This window comes from Myxine glutinosa, chromosome 2 (genome assembly GCF_964187855.1).
Source record: "Myxine glutinosa chromosome 2, kmMyxGlut1.1, whole genome shotgun sequence".
Taxonomy (NCBI): Eukaryota; Metazoa; Chordata; class Myxini; order Myxiniformes; family Myxinidae; genus Myxine; species Myxine glutinosa.
Genome location: NC_136262.1, coordinates 187,569,603 through 187,586,720, shown reverse-complemented (window position 1 = coordinate 187,586,720; position 17,118 = coordinate 187,569,603).

Genomic DNA, 17,118 nt, shown 5'->3' with positions numbered 1-17,118 from the left:
GCCGGGCAATGCATAGTCGTTTCGCTGATAGGAATATTGAGAGGGGATGGAGAGAGAGGGTGGTGGGGTAATGGGGAGAGGGATGGAAAAGGGGAAAGAGAGGGGGAGGAGGAAGGGGGAGAGGGGAAGTGTAAATCCCCTATAGGACAATTGTTGACGGACAGACAAATGAACACGTGGACACAGGAACTTGGACACGCAACCTCAGCGGAGAATGCACGATGTCTCCTCCTCCACTGGGTAGTTGGACAATCCAGAATGTACCTCGGTGCCGGGATGTTAACAAGCTCAACTGGTGCCTCAATTCGAACCACACCCAACATGGTAACCTACCTTTAGCTACCGGCATTAATGGTGTGTGCATGGCTGCCCAGAAGATCAAGTTGAGATTTGTGCCACCGTTACCTCTGTAAAGATACGGGACCACAAACTCTATTAGAAGGACCATCAGTAACTTACTCTTGGGATTTTGCCACATACTCAACACCTAACTTGCCAATTTGACTTCTCAGTTTGCAGTGGAATGGCGTTCATTGAGGTTGGTGAAGGCTGAAGGGAACGCCATCCACTTACCAATGGATCCCCAAGAGAGGCCACGATGTCGCCTCCCCCTCATGATGTCGCCACATTTAATCGGCTTGTTCTTGTCGCCTAACCGACCTATCCACCAAGTTTCATCCGAATCCTACCCTAACGGTTTGAGATATCGTGCTATATATACACAAAGAATTAAGTTAAGCACCCCCTAATATATATTCTTTGTGTATATGTATACATTGGCATATATTCTAAGGTATGTGAGATCAAATAATGATTGGTATGACATTAGCAATTATCCATTGATGAAATTGAGTGATCAAAGTGAAAAAAAGTGATTGGTTGAGTCAGTGATCCGATCACGTGGGTCCTACACACGTTATTGACGTAAAGATCGCTAGAGGTCTTCTCAGAACAATGACTGTACGTTAGAAAACATAAACGTCATCCACACTGTCCGTGATGGACCTATAGCTCCATACTTAAATTGAGGTGAAAATATGCCTAAAATTCCCAAAAAATTTCACCTTAAATTATTCAGAATAAAATATTGAAAACGGCATGATTGTTATGTTTTTATGTGACCATAATATCACTTCTCCAGAAAATATAGCAATATCATGGGTATATTACACTGTTTTGACGACAACAAACTTGTAATGTGCGAGGTTGTAAAAAAACGGGGGGGGTGCTTAACTTAATTCTTTGTGTATATAATTTTGGACCTATCGCTCAGTGGTGAAGAATTACCTCAAAAATTGAAAATCTCTCATATCCGGATCCGTATTAGGATCTTCACCAAAATCAAACCACTTCTTTCTTGTCACACACCCAACCTGTCCACCACGTTTCAGGGGAAATCCGTCCACAACGTTTTGAGATGTACAACTACTTATCCTCTTTGTCCCAATGGAACATAAGGCTAGGCTGCTACAAGCTTTCACCATTTATCTCTATCCTGAGCTACATTCTGTGCCTCACACTACGATAGACCCGTCTCCTCCAGAACAGCTACCATCGTCCTACGCCAAGTTGTTTTTGGCCTGTATGGTTTCCTCCTTTCTGGCGATGTCCATCCCAAAGCAACATTTGGGATTCGGTTAAAGGACATTCAAATGAAGGACATTCTAACCACGTGAACAAACCATTGGAGGCGGCGACACTTAATTTCAAGAGCAGTGCTGTGACAACCGGTTGACCAGTGGAACAACCTGTGATAGACCCTCAGAGCACATTCCGTGGTAATATCTGTTGAAAAGGCTGAAGGAAAGAACAGAGCGGCGGACTGAAAGAGGTTTCAGAGACGTTGCCAACTCCTGTCCCACCAGAATGGCCGCATGTCGCTGGATATTGTCAAAAAGAGAAAGGTGACAAGCTGAAGCACCAGCCCACATATGGCAATGACAAGGGGATGGGGGGGGGGGGGTTGAGGGGGGAGGGGCACGGAGGAATACGAATGAGTGGCATTACCTGGGATTGTCCAGTATTGTCCAGTATAATTACGAATGAGTATTGTCCAGATCAGATCTGGCCTATCAATGGAATACAAAATGAAAACTGTTCAGCCTGATGGAGGTTTGCGCTCTTCCTCGTGCCCTTCTAGTTTATATACAGTCGGGCCCCGACAATCGTGGGGGATGCGTTCCTGGTAAATGGCGCGAATGTCGAAATCACAAATGTGGGAACATTGTTTCATTGGGAAAAGGGGAGATAGGTTTCCGGTGGATTGCGATTCACAGAAAATCCCAGGAACGTTGACATCGCGAATGTCGGGGCGTTGTATCAATGCGGAAAAGAGGGATAGGTTCCCTGTGGTTCCTGATTCACAGGGTAAACTTTTTCAACATAAAAATGTTTTCAACCGCGAATGCACATGATTACAGTTTCATAAAATATGCTTAAATAAAAAAACCACAACACCAGGTGCCGTTTCCAATGTTTATTAAAGGAATGCGATTTCCGTTCATTAAATGTGCTTAACCTCACGGTACTAAAAAAACCATGTACCGTTTCAAATTTTCATTTCACAAACACAGTTTTTCAGAAGATGGAGATGATGATGATGAGTTAACATGCAGCAAACTGCTCGAACTCTGAGCATGACCCAGGGGTGGATGTTGATGAGTTGTGCACTGAAATGAATGTTGTTTCAGACTCGGGTGCAAAAAAGAAAAAACAGGAAGAATATTGAATGAAAGTTCCCGTTTATCTACGACAAATGGATGAGTTATGTGCGTGTTGGTGTGTGTATATATATGTATATGTATATGTGTGTGTATGTATATATTTGTGTGTGTGCGTGTGTGTGTGTGTGTGTGTGTGTGTGTGTGTGTGTGTGTGTGTATATGTCAGATCATTGCACCCTGTAGGTCATCGCCCGCATATGTTGCGTCACCTCGCACAAGGACTTGACGTTGAGGTTCGACTTTGGCTTTCAAGCTAGCTTGCACACACACACCCATGCTCCTCTTCTTCTTTTTGTGGAGTACTTTCTTGGTGTAAAGCTTTTGCAATTTCTTCATCCACTTTCTTAAACAAAATATATCCCAGCGAAGAGCCAAAATGACTAATATAGCACGAAGGATGCCTTCGAAGGTCACTTCCACCATCTCTTCTTTCTCATCGTCCATGCTTTCTGAAGGATTTGGGTTTGCAATGAGAAAAACGTGGGTCAAAGGAAAGAGAAAATTTTACTTGGATAACTTTGAAATCAAATTAAGCAAAACAAATGCAGATCAGTCGTTTCTCTCTCCAAATTTCTCTGAGGTTTAACATGGCGAAAGCTGTTGCCACTTGTGAGAGTGGAAAATAATAATGATTCCAACATTTCAGTGTGAAACTGTAACGAGTCCGAATATCATTTAAAATATCAAATCTGATAGTTATGGAAGAAGTTCTTCTCAACCTGTGGTTATATCTGCAATGAAGAAACTATTCCAAAAGCTAATGCAACGAAACAGTCTGCCCAACCAACGTACAAATCACTGCTATTTTCTTGTTCTCTCAACATATTTTCCTTTCAGTATTAAAATCAACTTACCGTGAACATCCATGTCATCCAGAGATGTGGTTTCATTTCCAGCGATCTCAGTGGCTGGAGTAGCGATCTCAGTGGCTGGAGTCGTCCAATGTGTTGGTGCAGACTTTGGGGAGCTCCATATGGAGGGTTCGATCTACAAAAATTTTTTTTGAAGAAAACGTAATTCAGAAAAAATGTTTCTTCCTTCCACAACACATTTTGACAAAGCATAATAAAATCCTTCATACATTCCAGTTATGGATCCCATTCCCCCTAATACACAATACTTATGGACATAAATGTGCACATGGACACAAATACGAACATATTTATACATACATAGAAAAAGTAAGCAATTCTTACCTCCGCCACCAAAGGCGCATGGAAGTTATGTTTTCACCCCTTCCTGTCTGTCTGTGAACAAGATATCTCAAAAAGTGTGGACGGATTCGGACAAAATTTGGCAGAAAAGTAGTGTATGTGACACGGACGAAATGATTAAATTTTGGGGAAGATCCGGCTTCAGATCCGCCTAGAATAATTTTTTAAGTGATTCTTCACCATTGGGAAATAGGGCCAAAAACAATAAATAGCAGAATGTCTCAAAAAGTTAAGGACGGATTTGGATGAAACTTGGTGCATAAATTGGTTCGGTGACAAGAACAAACTGATTCTATTTTGGTTCAGGCCTGCATCCAGATACGACCTATCAGTGGGATACAAAGCGTAAACCGTTCACCTGGCGGAGGTATGGTCTCTACTGAGTGCCGTTCTAGTTTTGCAAATGTTATCCTGGGTGGTTTGCCATTGCTTTCCCAGCAGTAGTTACATCAGAAATTTGTAATTTTTTCTCACTGGAATCTCACTGTCTCTCCGTTAAAAGACCATCTGGACAATCCTCCCAGCTATATTCTCAACAATCCCTCAAAGAAGTTCTGTCACTCAAGCTTTTGGGTCTCACTATTCGCCATGATCTTTCCTGGGAAAACCACATTTCCAAGCTGGCCTCCAAAGCCAGTCGCCGACTGGGCATCCTCCGTCATGCGAATTCCTTTCTGGGCACACCTGAGCTCCTCACCACATACAAGGCTTTCATCCACAGCTTAATGGAATACTGCTCTCCCCTCTGGGCTGGTGCTCCTTCCTCACACCTCGCTCAGCTTCCACGGTTGAAACCAAAGCATTCAGAATCATTGGAATCTCCCGTGATGAAGCTGATTCTGAAGGTTTTTGACTCGCTCACCGCAGGCAGGTTGATCGCCTGTCTTCTACCGACTCCTCTCCGGCCTAGCTCCCCTTGCTCTGTCTGTGCTCTGCTCCCCAAATATTCCTCCAGGACGCACAAGATCTGCCAGCAACCCTCTTATGGGAAAACTGCCAAAATCAAGACTCTCTGCTCACCTTGACTCTTTCATTCCTCTTTTCTCCCACCTCTGGAACAAACTTCCTCACTCTCTTCAATCCCACTCCTCCCTCCAGGTCTTTAAAACAGCTGTTCACCACCATCTCTTATCTTCCCCCATCCAAAACCTTGATCTTTTCTACCCCCGTTAAAACAGCACAAATTCGTCTCTTTCAATCTCCAAATTATTTCCTGAAATTCCTAGTAGTGTGCCTTTGCTTTTTTTTTTTTTTTTGTTGTTGTATACTGAATCGAGGCTCGTGAAAGAGCTAACATTTACTTCACAGACAAATGAACCAGACAAACAAAATATATAAAAAGAGGGAGCGGAAGACAAGATGGGGAGAGAAGGGGAAGCACACAAACACAACATTTGAGAGCAGGGAGATGTGTGGGAGGGAGAGGGGTTGGGGGGAGGAGGCGTGGGAAGGGGGGTGGGGGGTGGGAGAAGTATAAAACACAAGGACACCAACTTGTACTTTATACTAACTTGTACTTTATACTGTGTACCACTCCCCTACCCCCTCCCCCAGCTCTCTCCCTTCCACAGATCTACCAACGTCCCTGTTCTCTCCTGCTGTTGTGCTTGTGTGCGTCGTGGGTCACGTGTCTGATGAAAGTGGGACGTCTTGGTTACCCGGTCATCACTGCCAAAAAGTTATAAAGTGGCAGTTCCACTGATCACACACATCAAAGTGTTGATCTCCATAAATTTCAGGCAGATCGGATCATTAAATTTAACTTCTGGTGGAACATTTTATGATAAATTTACTTCATAAATGAAAAAGTCATCCACTGAAACAAGTAAACCTGTTCGAGACCTCACAAAATCTCACAAAACACACACGTGGGATTTCGGCACGTGAGTTGCTTGAAGGATTTCAACAAAAAACGATCCAACACTCATCAAAGTAATTTCAACCCAAACTAACTTATACTCGTCAAAGTGACTTCAACCCAAACTAACTTATACTCGTCAAAGGGGTTTCAACCCAAACTAACTTATACTCGTCAAAGTGACTTCAACCCAAACTAACTTATACGAATCAAATTGACTTCAACCCAAACTAACTTATACTCGTCAAAGTGACTTCAACCCAAACTAACTTATACTCGTCAAAGTGACTTCAACCCAAACTAACTTATACTCGTCAAAGTGGTTTCAACCCAAACTAACTTATACTCGTCAAAGTGACTTCAACCCAAACTAACTTATACTCGTCAAAGGGGTTTCAACCCAAACTAACTTATACTCGTCAAAGTGACTTCAACCCAAACTAACTTATACGAATCAAATTGACTTCAACCCAAACTAACTTATACTCGTCAAAGTGACTTCAAACCAAACTAACTTATACTCGTCAAAGTGACTTCAACCCAAACTAACTTATACTAGTCAAAGTGTTTTCAACACAAACTAACCAATACTCATCAGTGACTTCAACCCAAACAAACTTATACTCGTCAAAGTGACTTCAACCCAAACTAACTTATACTCGTCAAAGTGACTTCAACCCAAACTAACTTATACTCGTCAAAGGGGTTTCAACCCAAACTAACTTATACTCGTCAAAGTGACTTCAACCCAAACTAACTTATACTCGTCAAATTGGTTTCAACCCAAACTAACTTATACTCGTCAAATTGGTTTCAACCCAAACTAACTTATACTCGTCAAAGTGACTTCAACCCAAACTAACTTATACTAGTCAGTGTTTTCAACACAAACTAACCAATACTCGTCAGTGACTTCAACCCAAACAAACTTATACTCGTCAAAGTGACTTCAACTCAAACTAACTTATACTCATCAAAGGGGTTTCAACCCAAACTAACTTGTACTCGTCAAAGTGACTTCAACCCAAACTAACTTATACGAATCAAATTGACTTCAACCCAAACTAACTTATACTCGTCAAAGTGACTTCAACCCAAACTAACTTATACTCGTCAAAGTGTTTTCAACACAAACTAACCAATACTCTAAAAGTGATTTCAACATAAACTAACCAGTACTCGTCAGTGTTTTCAACCCAAACTAACCAATACTCGTCAAAGTGATTTCAACACAAACTAACCAATACTCATCAAAGTGATTTCAACATAAACTAACCAATACTCGTCAAAGTGATTTCAACACAAACTAACCAATACTCGTCAAAGTGATTACAACATAAACTAACCAATACTCGTCAAAGTGATTTCAACACAAACTAACCAATACTCGTCAAAGTGATTTCAACATAAATTAACCAATAGTCGTCAAAGTGATTTAAAAACAAACTAACTAATAAGTGTTTGGTGTTTAGAGAGCCTGGAAAGTGTTTAGTTCCCTTGCAGTCAAACATTTGTTCGGGTGGGTGTCTGGTTACATATGTGGTTGTCCTCGTCTGTTGGAAAGTGTAGACACACATAGTTGGACATGCATGTCTGTCCTGTTATCATTTATATCCTCTGGGATTAAAGTGTGTATGTTCCTGGAGTGACGTGTATGCGATCATACCTTCAGAAAGGAGGTCTGAAGGATATCATAGATTTTGTTCCACGTCGACCTGAAAAGTTCTTGTGGGTTCAGAAAGACAATGTTCTGTGTGATAGACACAAGAAAACAATAAATGAGAATTAATGAAAGACATTTCAGCAAAGTGGCCACAGGTGATCAGTTGTCCCTCAACAGTCGGGGATATGTTCTGGACGGTGTGCGGTTACACATGTGGTTTTCCGAGTTGCTATGTTGTTGCGTATGTGGTTGTCCTGGACTGTTAATTAAGTTTGTACATGTTGAGGTGGAGGTGCGTGTCTATCCTTGCGGTAATTATATGCTCTGGGAATAAAGTGTGTGTGTGTTTCTGGAGTGGTGTGTGCGCGATGACACCTTCAGAGTGGAGGCCGGAAGGATGCTGGAAAATCCCTTCCAGAACAAGTTGGAAAATTCGGGTGTCCTCGTCTGTTGGAAAGTGTAGAAACACATAGTTGGACGTGCATGTCTGTCCTGGTATCATTTATATCCTCTGGAATTAAAGCTTGTATGTTTCTGGAGTGACGTGCATGCGATCATACCTTCAGAAAGGAGGTCGGAAGGATATTATAGATCTTGTTACACGTCGACCTGAAAAGTTCTTGTGGCTTCACAAGGACAACGTTCTGTGTGATGGACACAAGAAAACAATAAAATGAATTAATGAAAGACATTTCACCAAAGTGGCCACAAGTGATCAGTTATCCCTCAACAGTCAGGGATATGTTCTGGACGGTGTGCGGTTACACATGTGGTTTTCCGAGTTGCTATGTTGTTGCGTATGTGGTTATACTGGCCTGTTAATTAAGTTTGTACATGTTGAGGTGGAAGTGCGTGTCTATCCTTGTGGTAATTCTATGCTCTGGGAATAAAGTATGTGTGTTTCTGGAGTAGTGTGTGCGATCATACCTTCCGAGTGGAGATCGGAAGGATGCTGGAAAATCCCTTCCAGAAAGAGTTGAAAAAGCCAGGGTTCTTCTGAGGAACAGGTTCCTGTGTTATGGGCACATGAAAACAACATTTGAGATGTCATCAAAGATATTGTCCTGAAATAGTGATCAATGTTGAGGGTGAGGGGACACTCAGGCGAGCATTTTGTCCATATTCATTTTTTTTGAGATTCGTGGTGTTCTGCATAGTGTTACGTGCTCCTCCCCAAACCCCGGTGTCACGGTGTACCTCCGAGCCCCGAGAGGAGTCACGGCAGAAAGATGCGTTATTCTGTGTGTCAAAGATCAATGGTGAAACCACACCAATTGTTACCAACAAACAAGTATTGCATTAAGGTCACACAAGAATAACAGTACAATAACAATATTAATCAATTGTACAACCAATATATCATTCCTATGATGGTACCATCAGTTTCGTACAATATAACTGCTCAACACTCACTCCACCCCACCATGCATCTCTGCAATCAAATACCACGGACTCCTGCGATGACCCAGATACATTCATAGAGGCTCCGGTCGCAAGTTTGTTTACTTACAAACAGGTCACTCCAGTCTTGTACTCTGGTCAGCTCAGCGCACTCCCACTCATCGACTACGTCATCACAGCAACGCACACGATCGCGCCTCCTGTCTGCAAACCCTGGCAAAATCACCCGAGTTCATCCCCACCGTACAAAGCAACATGAAGCTCACTCTGTCCCTCAACAACAAAAGCCACATCCTGAACGACTACATTCTGGACAATAAACTGGACTTTCTCTGTCTCACTGAAACCTGGCAACAACCTCTGGACTACTTCTCACTCAACCTCACTACACCCAATGGATATTCATACATCAATAAACCACGCTCGGAGGGCCGAGATGGTGGAATTGCCGTAATTCACCGACAGGACATCAAGACCAGCCTCATCTCCATCTCATCTGCTCCATCATTTGAACACCTGGCTTTTAAACTCTCTGGTCACACATTGTCAGTCATGGCAGTCGTCTACCGCCCTCCCAAACCACACCCATCATTCCTGTCTGACTTCTCTTACTTTCTGACCCAGCTCTGTTCCTTCTCCCCCTCAATCCTCCTCCTCGGTGATTTCAATATCCACATGGACTCCACTGACTCCACAATAACCACTGACTTCACTGATTTACTCACCTGCTTTAACCTCACTCAACATGTCAACTTTCCTACCCATAACCGTGGTCACATTCTGGACCTTGTCTGCTCTACTGGACTAATTTTGCACCATCTCTCTAGCTCCGACCTCACCCTCTCTGACCACTTAGCCATCACTATGACCATCCACATCCCCACCCCAGCACCAAGGCATTGTCGCATTATCAACTTCCGTAAGCTAAACTCTCTTTCACCTACCTCATTCTCATCCACCCTCTCTGAAAAAATGTCCACTTCTCCCTTCGTTGACCTCCACACCCCTTCTGACCTCACTGACTATGACAACCACACTCTCTCCTTCTGCCTCGACCAGCTTGCGCCTATAAAAACCAAAACAGTTTCTTTCACCCATTCTGCTCCCTGGTTTACCCCTGAACTCCGCCTGATGAAAACTCGTGCTCGCCAACTTGAAAGACTCCGCAATAAAACAGGTCTCACAATTCACTCCCAAGCCTACAAGGACCACCTGCAGCACGACAAAGATGCCCTCTCCCGCGCCCGCTCCACCTACTACTCTTAAATTATCCACTCTGGCTCCGGAAACCCAAAAGCACTCTTCTCTACAATAAACAAACTCCTCAGCCCCCTGGACACCACCACCCAGTCATTCACAGTAGACAACTGCATCTCCTTCCTTTCATTCTTCCAAAACAAAATTGACAACATCTACAACAGCTTAACCACCACTGCACCTGCTCCCCCCCAAACTACCTGCCCCCCCTTATCCTGCCAACCCCTGTCTCAGTTCTCCCCAGTCTCCCCTACTGACCTCTCTGAACTCCTCATAGGAATGAAAACTGCCACCTGCACTCTTGACCCCATCCCCTCCAGCTTTGTCAAGGCCTCCCTTCCTGCTCTCTCTCCACTTATCACTGCAACAATAAACTCCTCCCTGTCTACATGCATCGTCCCACCATCCCTCAAAATTGCTGCTGTTACCCCCATTCTGAAAAAACCTGGACTCAACCCTGACACCCTTAATAACTTCAGACCCATCTCCAACCTACCCTTTCTGTCAAAAGTTTTGGAACACGCTGTAGCCACTCAACTCAAACATCACCTCTCTGCCGATAACCTGTATGAAACATTCCAATCCGGATTCCGCTCCAACCACAGTACTGAAACTGCTCTCCTCAAAATCACCAACGACCTTCTCCTCTCCTCTGACGCCGGCAACCTCAACATTCTCATCCTCCTCGACCTAAGCGCCGCCTTTGACATCATCAATCACACGATCGATCCTCCTCACCCGACTTGAAACTACCTTTAACATTACCGGCACTGCCCTCTCTTGGATCAAATCTTACCTCTCTGACAGACGCCAGTTCATCTCCATCAATAACTGCAAATCCCCCACTGCTCCGCTCCCCCAAGGTGTCCCCCAAGGTTCAGTTCTCGGCCCCCTCCTCTTCATCCTGTACCTGTCCCCGCTTGGTCACTTAATCCGCCGTCATGGTCTCCAATTCCACTGCTTTGCTGATGACATCCAGCTTTTCATCTCCACCAAGTCAATCTCTACCGCCACCCACTCTATCCTGACAAACTGCATCACTGAAATAAAATCCTGGCTTCAAATCAACTTCCTCAAACTTAACTATGATAAATCTGAAATAATCATCATTGGCCCAAAAACGCTCACCAAATCCACCCATAACTTCGCCCTCAACATTGACAGTTTCCCAGTATTCACCTCCCCTCACATCCGGAATCTTGGCATCATTTTTGACCAAACCCGCTCCTTCGACAAATACACTAAACAAATCACAAAGACAGCCTTCTTTCACCTGAAAAACATCGCCCGTCTCCGTCCATCCCTCTCCTCCATGGCTGCAGAAACCCTCATCCACGCCTTCATCACCTCCCGTCTGGACTACTGCAACAGCCTCCTCTATGGTTCACCCTCAATAATCATCAATAAACTCCAATACATTCAGAACTCCGCTGCCCGTCTACTCACCCATTCCCGGACCCGTGACCACATCACCCCCGTCCTTTACAAGCTTCACTGGTTCCCCATCCCCCAGAGAATCCAGTACAAAATCCTCCTCTTGACCTACAAAGCCTTCCATCACCTGGCCCCATCCTACCTGACTGACCTCCTCTCCAGACATACTCCCACCCGCAACCTCCGCTCTGCTGGTGCCAACCTCCTGTCCCCCCCCCCCCCCCCCCCCATCCAGACCAAATTCAGATCCTGGGGGGACAGGGCCTTCTCCATCGCTGCTCCCACCCTCTGGAACTCACTACCTCACACCATCAGAGACTCCTCCTCACTCACCACATTCAAAACATCACTCAAGACCCACATGTTCAACACTGCATTTAACATTTAACCCACAGCATTTAACCCCTGACTATCTCTTCTCCTTCTCCTTCCTTTCGCTTTGATAATTATTTACCTATTTATTTTTGTCTTTTTGCACTTGTTTTTTGTACTCTGTCAAAGCGTCTTTGGGCTTTTTGAAAAGCGCTATATAAAATAAATGTATTATTATTATTATTATTATTATTATTATAACTCACTGTGCTCCAAGTGAGCGAAAAGAGCATTCCCAATGTCTCTGTCCCAGCTTCAAACCAAAGTCGATCCACGCTCCAGTGATCGTCAGAACGATGTTGTATCGAGACCAGAATCCCGCTCGGTTGACAGTCACACTGCCAAAGATGGGCAAAGGTGTACTCAAGAGACGACTGAGAAATCACATCTTCGGGTATGGATGTTCAACGGCTCCCCACACGGCGAACCGCAAATTCCCACTCAAAATCCATGTTACATATGCAAACCAAGCTAACGGCTGGATGCGTTGAAATGGTTGGAGCGAGGTGAAAAACCTGGAGCAATGCGAAATCAGGCGCGAGGCAAAATGGCCAACGGTCCATTCTCGAGACGTAACGGCACTCCAATGATTCTCTTCGGAATCAACGGCAAAACCTGTCACGCAGGTTTATCTGTCACAGCGATAACAACTCTGTCGCAGGAATCCCTTTCCCAGGAAACCCAAAGTTCACTCGTGACCCTCGTTCGCCAGCGTTTGCTCAAGACCTCCAAGCAGCTCGGCTCCTTCTCCGACCTCACTTGCTCCGCCTCTTTTTCCTCTTCTTCTTCGTCCGGTTCCCGAACCGGTTTCCGGTTTCTTTTTAAAACATTAATTTTTTTTACCTTTTGAAAACAGTTATCTCCAATTCACTTAAACGATAACAATAATATTACATGGAACCAAAAATGTTTACAGTGGATGAGAACCACAACAACGGAATTGACGAATCCGTAACAGTTGGAATGGACGAGTGGTATTCTATTCTATAGGTAACAACCATACCTGAGGACTGTCAGAATGTAGCAACCACACGAGGAAAGGCAAATTCATAGTCCCTTCTCTGATGGTATGTGCCGGATTTTACTGACAGGTGTGAGAGAGGAAAGGTTTAGTGACAATCGCTGTGATTTCAACACAAACTAACCAATACTCATCAAAGTGATTTCAACACACAGCAACCAATACTCATCGAAGTGGTTTCAAAGGAATCTTCTCCTCCACATCACCTGTATATTTTCCATTCCTCTCACCACTCCCAACCTCTGCTCCTTTACCATGCTTTGGTTAGAACAGGTTGAGAACGCAGGTCTGACACGAAAGAATACAGGTGCTGTTCAGGGACGGGTTGAGTCTTGAATCGAAAGATCATCACCAAGGTCTACATGAATGAAACATACATTTCTGGCAGATCAGATCGCTAAATTTAACCTTTCGTGGACCATTTTATTATAAATTTCCTTCATAAATGAACAACTCATCCTCTGAAATATATAAATCTGTTGTTGACCTATTAACATCCTCACAACACCCAAACGCGGGATGACAGACATTGAGCTGCTCGAATGTTCTTCGGCAGGAGACAAACCATCCGTTCAACCACCGTAAGATACGGTGCCAAGTGTGAGTGTGTCACATCATAACGCCGCAACTTCCACAAATTGAAAATTTCGAGGAAGCATGCAATGAACACCGCACAGGACACATGTGGCCATTGGTGGTGCAGTCAAGAAGTAACGGACGCCTCCGGTTCCTTTTCATTGGAAAGAGCCTGGAAAGTATTTAGTTTCCTCAAAAGTCATAGATGTGCTCTGGAGGGTGCGTGGTTACACATGTGTTTGTCCTCATCTGATGAAAAGTGTAGACACACTTAGTTGGAGGTGCATGTCTGTGCTAGTATCATTCATATCATCTGGGCTTAAAGTGCACGTGTTTCTGGAGTGATGTGCATGCGATCATACCTTCAGAATGGAGGTCGGAAGGAAGTTGGAAAGTTCCTTCCAGAAAGAGTTGAAGAAGCCGAGGTTCTTCTGAGGAACAGGTTCCTGTGTTATGGACACATGAAAACAAGATTTGCGAATTAATCAAAGATATTGTACTGAAATAGTGATCAATGTTGAGGGTGAGGCGACACTCAGGCGAGCATTTTGTCCATATTTATTTGTTTTGAGATTAGTGGTGTTCCGTGTGGGAATGGACGAGTGGAATTCCATTCTATAGGAACAAGCGTTACGCCTCGGTCCCCTGTCGGGGAAGTGATGTGAGTTGACAAAGTGGTAGACGCAGAAAACATGCTATCATATTCGCTCACAAGGTTCAGACATACATGGGGGCGGCCATCTTGAATTTTGACGTGGCGACCCAATTTTCAATAGCGTTCTTCCTTATGCCTAGATACACCCACACACCAGATTAGAAGTTGGTACTTCGCTTATTTTTCAAGATATTCCGCTCACAAGGTTCAGACATACATGGCATGAGACATACATGGCGGCGGTCATCTTGGATTTTGACGTTGGTTGCACCCACACACCAAATTCGAATGCGGTGCTTCGCTTACCCACGCACGCACTCACGTACGCACGCACGCACGCACGGACGGACGGACGGAGGGGAAAACCATTGTCCCACTTTCGCTCCGCGGTGCGACGGGGTACAATTAACCACACAGGAGGAGTCATGATGTTTCAACCACACCAGGAAAGGCAAACTCATAGTCCCTTCTCTGATGGTATGTACCGGATTTTACTGACATGTGTGAGAGAGGAAAGGTTTCGTGACAATCCCACATCAGGGATTTGAATCTGGGATCGCAGCATCTTGACCACAGGTTCCAATTGGAACATCTAACATCCCAACCCAGAACAGATTTCTCCTCACTATCAGGAAAATGTGTTTGTGAAGGAATTCATGTTGCCATGCGGGAATAAAACCGAGAAGGTTGGAAGGCTGATGGAGATTTTTTTCTGCGAAGATGAATAGAAGGTCCCAGAGATGCTGCAGGCCAGGAACTAGAACATGAAATACGAATGCCAACACGAGTCAATGTGATTTCAACCCAAACTAACCAATACTCATCAAAGTGATTTCAACACAAACTATCCAATACTCGTCAAAGTGGTTTCAAAGGAATCTTCTTCTCCACACCACCTGCATATTTTCCATTCCTCTCACCACTCCCAACTTCTGCTCCTTTACCATTCTTTGGTTAGAACAGGTTAAGAATGCAGGTCTGACCCGAAATGGTGCAGGTGCTGTTCAGGGGCGGATTGAGTCTTGAATCGAAAGATCATCATCAAGATCTCCATGAATGAACCATAAATTTCTGGCAGATCCGATCGCTAAATTTAACGTTTATTGGACCATTTTATTATAAATTTCCTTCATAAATGAACAACTCATCCTCTGAAATATATAAATCTGTTGTTAACCTAATAACGTCCTCACAACACCCAAACGCGGGATGTCAGACATTGAGCTGCTCGAAGGTTCTTCGGCAGGAGACGAACCATCCGTTCAACCACCTTAAGATACGGTGCCAAGTGTGAGTGTGTTACATCAAAACGCCGCAACTTCCACAAATTGAAAATTTCGAGGAACCATGCAATGACCACCGCACAGGACACATGTGGCCATTGGTGGTGCAGTCCAGAAGTAACGGATCAAACGGACGCCTCCGGTTCCTTTTCACTGGAAAGAGCCTGGAAAGTGTTTAGTTTCCTCAACAGTCATAGATGTGCTCTGGAGGTTGCGTGGTTACACATGTGTTTGTCCTCATCTGATGAAAAGTGTAGACACACTTAGTTGGAGGTGCATGTCTGTGCTAGTATCATTCATATCATCTGGGATTAAAGTGCGCGTGTTTCTGGAGTGATGTGTATGCGATCATACCTTCAGAATGGAGGTCGGAAGGAAGTTGGAAATTTCCTTCCAGAAAGAGTTGAAGAAGCCGAGGTTCTTCTGAGGAACAGGTTCCTGTGTTATGGGCACATGAAAACAAGATTTGAGCATTAATCAAAGATATTGTACTGAAATAGTGATCAATGTTGAGGGTGAGGGGACACTCAGGCGAGCATTTTGTCCATATTTATTTGTTTTGAGATTAGTGGTGTTCCGTGTGGGAATGGACGAGTGGAATTCCATTCTATAGGAACAAGCGTTACGCCTCGGTCCCCCGTCGGGGAAGTGATGTGAGTTGACAAAGTGGAAGACGCAGAAAACATGCTATCATATTCGCTCACAAGGTTCAGACATACATGGAGGCGGCCATCTTGGATTTTGACGTGGCGACCCAATTTTCAATAGCGTTCTTCCTTATGCCTAGATACACCCACACACCAGATTAGAAGTTGGTGCTTCGCTTATTTTTCAAGATATTCCGCTCTCAATGTTCAGACATACATGGCGGCGGCCATCTTGGATTTTGATGTGGCGACCCAATTTTCAATAGGGTTCTTCCTTATGCCTGGATACACCCACACACCAGATTAGAAGTTGGTACTTCGCTTATTTTTCAAGATATTCCGCTCACAAGGTTCAGACCTTGTGTCCTTTCCTCCTGACAAGGTGGAAAAGTTTCTGTCAACCCTCGACTCGGATTCTGCAACTGGACCTGACGGCATCAGCCCACGGGTCCTAAAATCCTGTTCTTCCACTCTTTCACTCCCTCTCTCTGTTCTCTTCACCCTCTCTTTTGCTCAAGGTCATCTTCCATCTGCTTGGAAATCTGCCAACATCACCGCTTTGCACAAAAAAGGTGCAAGAACAGATCCCAGCAACTACAGACCAATCAGCCTTCTCCCAATTATCAGCAAAGTCATGGAATCCATCATTGCTTCAGATATGAAATCTTTCCTCTTCTCCAATGGCTTGATCTCTGATCATCAATTTGGTTTCAGACCTGGACACTCTACTCTGGACATGCTGCTTCTGCTTTCTCAACAATGGATGGAGGTCCTCAATGCCAAACAGGAAATTAGAGCTGTCTCCCTTGACATATCACGTGCCTTCGATACGGTCTGGCTCCCCGCTCTGCTCACCAAACTCTCCTCTTTTGGTATCCATGGAAATCTCCACGCATGGCTGGCGGACTTCCTCTCTAGTCGCAGTCAACGTGTGGCCCTGAATGGGTTTCTCTCATCTCCTCTTCCTGTTCAGGCTGGAGTTCCACAAGGCAGTGTTCTGGGCCTTGTGCTTTT